A 9,969-nucleotide genomic window follows, 5' to 3' on the forward strand; every position below is an offset into this window, starting at 1 on the left:
AAAAAAAAAAAAAAAAAAAAAAAAGATACTCCAATGATCAAGTTAGAAACAATTTTATGCAAAACATAATAAACATGATCATAAGTGTTAATAAACATAGAGTTAGAGTTAGGAATGCAAAGGCAAGACCTGCAAAAAACAAAAACAAAAGCAACACTCAAGTTAGAAACAAATATCTTTGTTAAGGCAAAAATGTACTGACCTGACAGTCATCGGAAGAAGGGGCAGAAACCTTGAACAAAATGATAGACATGTACCAAGCAAAATAGAAACTCAGGCATTCTAGAAATATAAGGGCAATTTAAGTATACATTGAGAGTGTTAAGAATGTGCACCTAAATATACTAGCAGAGTACCAAAGTCAGCAATATAACAAAAGCTAAACATGGCTATTTACGTTGAAACGTTACCCAAGAATCAGACTTAGCTATGTTTCAGCAGCTGTAGCTGAACTACATGGGGAGTATCACTGCCTTGCTGTGTACCAGACTTCCAACAGTGATTTCAATAAAATACGAAAGAAAAACGACAAAAAAAAAAGAAAAGGAGGAAAAGAGAAGCTCATTTACCTGTTTTCCAATAGTTTCATTTGTCCGGAAGCTGCTCAGTTCCATTAAGTGTGACGTTCTCCATTAGACACATAGCTTTGGACCTCTCAGTTTTAGGAACTGACGGTGACCTGCCATTGCACCGCTCAGTACCCGGGACTGAGCAGTGCACACTCATTCTGCGGAACGAAGTGGTGGCCTGCCATTGCACCGCTCAATTTCCGAAACTGAGCAGCGCACCTATCAATTCGATAAAACTGAGTGGTGGTCTACCATGTGCTTAATGGTTAACATCAGCACCCAATTGTGAACTAAGTGCCATTTTTTTTTGATCAGTGAAGTGCCTTTTTTCTGTAAAGATACATAAGCCGAGTTCAATACATACAAGATGACAGACATTAAAGTTCAATTGATAAACTAGTACGAGAGACATGTTAATTAACAGGTTTAACGTGCAATCCTATTTCTTATACTCAATATAAAAAAGATAGAAACAAAACAGTCTATCATTTTTGTAAAACTAAGAAAAAACTCTAATCAATGTTTATTGAACGAAAAAGAAAGATGACAACAACTACAGCATCAAAGATGGTGGGTCTAGCTAGTAACTAACATTGTATATGTACAATAGGTGTAAATTTAACCATTAGACTCAAGACATCTGAACAATTGAACAAGGAAAGAAAAATAAAGAGCCATGACTAACACAACACCACAGTATTAACAAATTCACAACATGGGAAAATCACAAGTGAAGATGCATTTAACACAAATTCAATTGATTACTTTGGGGGTTCAGATTTACAATCTTCAGACCTAATAACATGTGAAATCGTCTAAAAAAAATCAAATAATCAATGAAAATCAAGCAAAAATTTACAAAACACACATCTTAAATTAACAAGTGAAGTTATCTAAGAAAACAGTCCAAATCAAGCTAAAAGTAAGGAAATACTCTACAAAACACATTTTAGTGAACTGTTTCATCATGCATTCATATTCTTGATACTCCAAACCCAAAAAAACTCCATATTTAGTGAACAAGAAAGAAAACAAACATTTGGAGAAGAGGCAAAAGGATAAAGTAGTCACCAAAATCTGAAAGTAGCTAGATCTAAGGGGGGTTTGCTATATCATGGCTTCCAAGCTCCTTCCTCTCCAGCAGCAACCCCTGTGAGATAAAACCAAAAGAGAAACAACCAGATCTGAAATAAGATGGGGGAATAAAGAGAATAAGAGATAAGGATAAGAAGGGATGAGATGAGATCACCTCAGATTCAAAATAATCAGAGTTTCCATGAGCTTCATCTATTCTATCTATCTATCTCTCCTGCAAAACAAAGACAAGAGAAGAATAATCAGTGACAATCCCATAGAAAACCCAATTTTTGAATATATAGACAAGAGATAAGAAAAAGAGTAAAGTAAGGTTATTATTATTAAAAGAATGGTCAAAGTCAAATGTTACTACCTGTACGAATTTTCCCGCCAATTTTTGAATTTCAAAATTTTGGACATGTGTCTTTCTTTTGTTGGCTTCTTTTTGGTCATGCGGATTGTGCTAGTTGTTGTTGTATTTTTAAATATTAACACTTGGTCACAAATTACAGACAGTAAATTTGAATTTGAATTCCAGCTTCAATTACCTTGGGTGGGTCTTTTACTGGGCGCACCAAACCTATGTGTCTTTGGCCTGTGAGATGTTACAGATGTACTACTGCAGAATTTTAAGATTGTTAAGCACCACACTTCCAGATACCTTCAGATGCAGATTATGTGAAGCCCAACTTCGAATGGAGTCAGCTATTGCACGAAGAAGTTCTTAGCAGCTGCCTCAACTCAATTAGCTAGCTAAGAATGAACCTTTAGATGCTGATGCTCAATGTGATTTCAAGGACAATGGATTTTGAGAAGGTGATTGTTGTGCCAATTCTGTCGTTTAGATTAGATTCCATTTAAATGAGGAAAAAAACAAAAAAACGTCCTTCCATTGGCCGTGATTCACCATATACTTCCACTTTGACCTTAGATCCTCATTGGTACGACCAGCATGGAAGACATCATGTCCATATTCCAACATTTCCTTCCATGGTTTCTTCTTATCATCTTTTACAAGATAATGAAAGGCTTCCTGCACAATTGGGAAATTAGGACAGTTTTTGAGTTTTGTTATAAGCATATCCCGCCAGAAACAAGTATAAGAAACTCAAACTGACCCTTAGCATATGTATTTCTTCAGGGTCCCAAGAATCTGGTAGCCTTTTCGAGGCCACTTCATCTACATAATCACAATCTTCTTCATCATCTTCACTATCATTTTCATCTTCGATACAATCATACAATACAGAACTTAGGCTGCTGGTCATGTATGTCTGCAACAACAAGTAACTGATGTCCAAATAAATATTACGGTGACGAAATTGAGGTCAAATAATAGTATGAAGAGAGATTTATACATACCCCCTTGCCTTATCTTTCATTAATTTTGCCCTCTTCTTCTTGTTTCTCTTATAATTCCCCTTGTTTGTCATGTCTATCTCTACAGGAAACAGAAAATTACTTACTTTTAACCACAAACAACTACAAGAATCACGAAACAAAGAGAAATATTACAAACAACAAGTAGTGTTTTATACTACAAAGATCTAAAATTGCAGCTAGGGTTTCACAAAAAAAAAAATCCCCAACAAGAACCTAATTGATTTTTTATTGAAGCAGAACCTAATTGATGAATCTAATCCAAACCCATATTAGGAAAATGGATCAAATGACAAAACAACATAATGAATTTCCATCTTTTATACTAATAATGGAAGCTTAATTATACAATTGGGGGGAAATGAGATACATACAGAGAATAATGAAGAAGTAGAGTGTGAATCTGAAATCTAAGCTGAGCTTCCTCTCCTCCTCTTTTCTCTTCCTTGTCTAACTCTCTATGGATCATAATTTCTTCCATTAAATTCTAATTTCTAATAAACCAGAGGCCAAAAAAAAATTTATCCTTTTTTGGTATGATCAAATTCTGAGATCGAATTGGGGTTTTAGCCATAAAAGGCAAAACCGCGCCATTTCTTTTTCCTTTTATCTGTTACTGTGAATTGTGTGGTTCATATTCTCCCTCTCAAGGTTTTTACCTCGCATCTCAAATCCTTCACTGTTTTTTTGTATTTACTTTTACTTTTTACTAATAAAAATCATCACGAACCAGCAGCAGCTCAAGTGGTTCCTTGTTCGAGTCTATCAATCAAGGGATCATGTTCCGTGTGAATTATCCCTCTCTTCCGCATATGGACTAGATTTTGATTTTGATTTGCTACTTTCTAGTCATAATATAGAATTGCAATCATTTCTTATTATATCACATATGAGGGTCTTCATTTACTTCCATGTCAATTTCGAGTTTCTAAAGATATACAGTCACCTAATCGTTGACGTAAGTTATACCTAAGCGTATTATAGCACCTAAAAAATAGTTGTACATATTAAACTTGACAGCACCTAGCCTTAATATGAACTTTAAATCCCAACATGTAAAAATAAAGAACTCTCATACAAACAGCTCATCAAGCTATACCATACCTGCATTTGAGGAATTTCTTCCATCACTGGCGGTTCTATACTTGATTTGTTTTGATTGCCCTTAATTGAAATTGATCATTGTTGCTTTTGTTGCCCTCGCACAAAGTAAAATAGAGGTTACTTTTTGTTTTCCACAAATTTCCAAATTAAACTGTAAAGAAAGAATATAGGAAAAAAAAAAGGAAAAAGGAACTTACCAGGGGCTGAAATACCCCCGGCTGGCTACTAGCACTTGCTCTTCATTATCCTTGAACTCTGGTGCTTGTTTAACTCGCACGAGTAGGTCCACTGGAGGAAATAAAAATGACGAATTATGCCAAGGAGAAAGTTGGTATGTACAGTTTTGAAATTACATATTCATACACACTTTACGACCTTAATCGGTTAAACCAGTTGCATGTCAATACCTGTCCTGGACAAAACTGCTCACATATTGCAGCTCTATTTCCCAGCTAACCACCTGACGCATTGGCCAACCCGGCCAACGGCACACCAGGCACATCGGGCCGCCAGGACGCAGCGGCCAACCAGGCAAATCGGCCTGACAGGGTGCAGCGGCCCACCAGACACAGAGACCGAAGCCTCTGTCCTGGAGACCTCTGTTCTGGAGACCTTTGTACCTGGAGACCTCTGTTCTGGAGACCTTTGTACCTGGAAACTTTTGTGCCGGGAGACCTTGGACCAGGAGATTCAATTAAAAGCTTAATCAAGACTCGCCTCCTTGTCTGCATCATTATTAAACCCAATGTTAAGATTACAAGCTCCAATTGTTCACTGGAAGACATATATGATATTTAACCTAACTACTACCGAAAGTCAAGTGTGATCCTTCTGTAATCATGATATTTATAATTCTCGCCTAAATAAAAAAGAATCTAGCACAATGAATCAAGATAACTGAAAGTGAGACTGTAGAACTGTAAAATTAAACATAGTAGGGCATCGAGAGACCATGGTTTTACTCTTTTGGCAATCTGTTATGATAGTTTACAATTTTTAGCAGTTGACAATGTGATCAGCTCTTTTACAGCAGAAATTTTCAACTATCCGACACGTCAAACCATAGAGAGGTTGGAATCGTAAAGTACATAAAAATACAAATGTTTCTGTACTCAAAGAAACAGACAACTGACCTCCATTAAATGGCTAAAAGCATTGTCATTTAACAAATCCAACGTCTTCCACACAGCAACATTTCGTACCAGGTTCCCTTTCATCTCCTGTATTTTCTCCATGACAGGCAAGAATGATATTCATCAACTCTTTATCTTCTCCCACTGATAACTTCTCCCACTGTAATATCAGCATCTCTGAGGGGAAAAGCACACAACAAAGACAGTAAGAGTTTACTTAGATTATAATATAATTGAATCATTGGGTGTTAACTCTGCAGTGAACACATGATATGCAAACGTGCTTTCCAAACCATTGCCTCTATCTACTCAGTCGACAGAGTCAAAAGGCATGCTCTCTGACTAGAAGCTAGTTTAGAATGTTCTCTTCTCAAGCAGTAATTGCAATAAGATCGCTTAAGTAAATTAAACAAATGCAAACTCTTAATATAACCAGTAAATACCACATTGAAAATCCAAAATCCTAAGACATATACTACGGTGCTAAGATGAAGATCACTAAAGTTTGAGGAACACAACAAGCCCACATTGAAAATTATGTTGGTCCAGGGAGAAAGATAACATGATAGCAACAACACAATCAAGAATATAAAAGGCAATATCAGGTCTAACAAAGCCAGAAAGACCAAAATCAATAAGTTTTACTGTGGCATCCTCATGCCTCGACAGGAAATAGTTTTAAGAGTTAGGATTTTCCATACAAACTCTGCAACTATACAGAAAACAAAAGGAAAAAATCAAACTATATAAATATAAATCATAGGGGAAAACATCGTTCCATTGTGAAAAAAAAGCTTCACTTATAAGTGGCGTTTTTTATAGATATGATAAAACTTGTTTCCAAAAACCTCCTGGAACTTGTTTTCACAACATATATAAAAAAAATTCAACTCATAATGCTCAATTTCAAGGTTCAAGTACTAAGTACTAAAACTAATTTCAGAATTTATCAGAATTCTGAAACAGTGAGTGAGTTAATCAGAATTTCAACAAACATGTGGACAGTTGATGTGAAACAGACTCAAACTCTTTATTCGTTCTACTGGCTAAACTATGTGAACCGTCAATTTCACAGAATTGAAACATTTGCCTCCAAAAAGGAGTGATATAGGCGTAAGTATGTGAACAGAGTTAGTTCTGGAATTCACAAATAAGCAACATCTTGATATGCCATCCCTTTGGTTGGTTGCTTAAATTTGGAAACATTCCTCGTGAAAAGATTACACATAGACAAGATTTGAGGGGTCTTTTGAAGGGAGTCAAGAACATGAATATAATATTGGATTTACATATGAAAGTTCAGCTACATTTTATTTCACACATACTCAACCAAATAATTACACTTACATTTGATGCGTCTTCTAATCCACCATATACATCTTTAAGTTTTAAATTATTGCTGTTTCATGAGTTTTTAACCGGAAAATGGGGACTAGAGTTAGTGTATCAACTTCATTTCTTATCAACATCTATGAAACCTTCGTAGTGAAACCAAGCATTCTCTGCTCTTTTGACCCTTATATGCTTATTATAAAATTGGCATGAACCAAGGTATGTAGCAACCTAACTTCTTCTAAAATGTTGTTCTATCTTAATTTTTTACACTGAACTTCAGGTACGTTGCATTTCTTGTTTGCAAGAGAATCATTATTTGTCTATCAAAAAATTTACACTGAATTTCAGGTATGGTTTGTGCATCAAGCTCCTCCTCCAATTCCATAGGTCTGAGTTCCATGACTTTCAATGTGGCCATGGCTTTAAGAGTTACACTGTTAACTGTTCCAGGTCTACCTAAAACGAGAGCACTCTCTCATTAATTAAATAACACAGATAATCAACATCTTCTTCACTATTTTAAAATCAATTATTTGTTTTTTTATTGTATTATTCATTCGAGTGTTTCTAAGGACCTTATTTTATAGTTATTATTCATTCGAACTCAAAAACATTCAGTGTTGATAAAGCCAGTGACTTGAATGGTAACTCTATTCTGTACATATGCAAATTGCTAATACTTTCAGAATCTTCCTTTGGACAAAAGAAGCAGCGCCTACCAAGGCGGGATAATCTTGAAAGACATCTAAAAAGAAGGCTAACACAGATTTGAAGTATTTCAAGTGCAAAACTGCAGTTATTGAGGGCATTTTGTTTCATGACACAACTGATCTATCATTCAGGAAAATAGCTAACTAGTGAAAAGACATAAACAGATTAAGAGTGCAAAATTGATTGGAGACTAAAATAAAATGAAAAAGAGAACAATACCAAAGTAGCGACGTTCATTTGCAGCCTTAGCTTCGTCGAGCATCTTGTGAAGATCAACTTGAAGCTGAGCATCCCATTTGACCAACTGATTTACGAATACAGCTCCAAGTCCCACTCCCAGTACATGCTCCCATGGATCTAAAATGAAAATGAGAAATTGTAGAAATCAGATGAAAATGAAGAAAGAGGAGGAAGAATTGATAGGGAAATGAGGAAATTAGTTAGGGTTAAACGATAAAACAACATATGCCTCATTTAAGGAAGTTTACAAAGGGCATCTGAGTACATGTGTGTACCCAACCCACTACTTAAGTAAAAAGTATCAGCTAGGTCCATACCAAGTTTAAAGAAGTAAGGATAACTACATGCTTAGAACTACAATTCACCAAAACAGCAGAGAAGTGAACAAAAACACATTCATAATCTTCTTACTTCTCTGTGAAATAGTTAACACCTACTAAGTGGAGGCTTCCCATCTGGCGTGTTTACTGTAAGATCCTAAGCTTTACTGTATTTTTTGCCTCCTCAGCAGTTTTAGGGGATGAAGGAGATTGAAAGATGGATTCTATGGTTGCTGCTGGTGCCTTAATTTCCGGCCTAAAACCCTCACCAGTTGCAGCTACATCATACTCCTCCATTTATCCTGTCCAAACCATATCATTAACAAAATGAAAAAATGTATCACAACTAACCACCTAAAGATCAAACACGAGTAGTAAGAAATTGTCTAACAACCATCAAACCCTAATTCCCCCAGAAAATATAAAATTCAAACCAAAATCGACAATGCAATTCACTAAGCATCACCCTAACATCAGCTATAAGTACAAACTGGATTATAAGAAGCGGAATAAGAAGTGGTTTTGTGGGCTAAGATTTTTATCGCAGAATTCAAAATCATTTGGTTTTAAGAAGTTCTATAGGAAAAATGACACGGGCGATTAGTAATCTACCACCTGATCGAAGAAAAATTAGGCAGAAAACGTAGGATGGAGGTTTTGTTATACTATGAAAACCCTAGAATAAGAAGACAAAATCTGCTAAAATCTTAGAAGAATAGCAAAATAATGATGAAAATCACAAATAAATCACGAGAAAGAAATAAACCTTGGATTTTCTTTGCTTCAGAAATCAGATCGTTTCTTCAATCGGTGGCGACGATTTCTTCAATTTAGGGCACAATTTCTTCAGAAGAATTTTGACTTTTGAGTTCAGAGTTAGACAGTGAAGATGGATTTGCAGAGATAGGTGGTGGTGCTGATTAGCGGAAGACGGTGGAGATGGAGTTGCGGAGATTGAAGACTGAGATTTAGGTTCAGAAAGGTTTTTCATTTGGGTAGTAGGTTTGAGTGTGCTAGAGTGAAATGCTCTAGCCGAGACGTTTTATTCATTAGGTGAGCCCCATGATGAGAAGCCCAAAGATTCGATTAGTAATGCCACAGAGAAAGGCACCCAGCCACCCGCCCACCGTTTGGTAATTCATGTCTATAACTATAAAAAGCAACCGGCCGGTTAGACATCTTTTTTCCGTTATTTATCTAGTTCTGACTGGAATTGAAGGTCTAAAGAGCAAATCGAATTTTTAAAGAAAAGCCTAGACAACTGTACACGTTTTGTTATCGTAAAAACGGCCTGAAATATTTTGTGGATTTTACACGGGTATTTTTCTATGATCTGTAAGGTCTCAAGAGCCATTTTGTCTAGTTCTGACTGGAATTGAAGGTCTAAAGAGCAAAACCGAATTTTTAAAGAAAAGCCTAGACAGCTAGTTGTACACGCTTTATAATCGTAAAATCGGCCTGAAATATTTTATGGATTCTTACACGTGATATTTTTCTATGATCTGTAAGGTTTCAAATGAGCCATTATTTGTCTAGTTCTGACTGGAATTAAAGGTCTAAAGAGAAAAACCGAATTATAAAGAAAGGCCTAGACAGTTGTACACGCTTTGTTATCATAAAATCGGCCTGAAATATTTTATGGATTCTTACACGTGATATTTTTCTATGATCTGTAAGGTGCCAAATGAGACATTATTTGTCTAGTTCCGACTAGATTGAAGGTCTAAACACAAAAACCGAATTTTTAAAGAAAAGCCTAAACAGCAAACACGCTTTGTTATCGTAAAATCGGCCTGAAATATTTTATGGATTCTTAGACGTGATATTGTTCTATGAACTGTAGGTTTAAAATGAGACATTATTTTTCTAGTTATGACTGGAATTGAATGTCTAAAGAGCAAAACTGAATTTTTAAGGAAAGCGTAGACAGCTACACGCTTTGTTATCGTAAAATCGGCCTGAAACATTTTATGGATTCTTACACGTGATATTTCTATGATCTGTAAGGTTTAAATGAGCCTTATTTTTCTAGTTCTGACTGGAATTGAAGGTCTAAAGAGAAACTGAATTTTTAAAGAGAAAAAACCTAGACGACGCTGT

The 9,969-nt window shown here is 35.7% G+C and overlaps 1 long non-coding RNA gene across 1 annotated transcript in view; it reads right to left on the reverse strand.

The window, feature by feature from the left end:
• LOC113344698 overlaps positions 1 to 8,846 on the reverse strand; it is an 18,811-nt gene extending 9,965 nt beyond the window's left edge. Inside the window, exons 1-11 of the long non-coding RNA XR_003357904.1 lie at positions 8,636 to 8,846; positions 7,961 to 8,171; positions 7,529 to 7,666; positions 5,264 to 5,440; positions 4,759 to 4,855; positions 4,538 to 4,727; positions 4,131 to 4,418; positions 3,009 to 3,087; positions 2,765 to 2,920; positions 2,554 to 2,679; positions 2,412 to 2,480 (exon numbers count right to left, since the gene is read on the reverse strand). This is a non-coding gene — a long non-coding RNA (uncharacterized LOC113344698). The remainder of the gene's footprint in view (positions 1 to 2,411; positions 2,481 to 2,553; positions 2,680 to 2,764; positions 2,921 to 3,008; positions 3,088 to 4,130; positions 4,419 to 4,537; positions 4,728 to 4,758; positions 4,856 to 5,263; positions 5,441 to 7,528; positions 7,667 to 7,960; positions 8,172 to 8,635) is intronic.
• Positions 8,847 to 9,969: the final 1,123 nt, after the last annotated feature.

The sequence above is a fragment of the Papaver somniferum genome, unplaced genomic scaffold (genome assembly GCF_003573695.1).
Source record: "Papaver somniferum cultivar HN1 unplaced genomic scaffold, ASM357369v1 unplaced-scaffold_79, whole genome shotgun sequence".
Classification (NCBI taxonomy): Eukaryota; Viridiplantae; Streptophyta; class Magnoliopsida; order Ranunculales; family Papaveraceae; genus Papaver; species Papaver somniferum.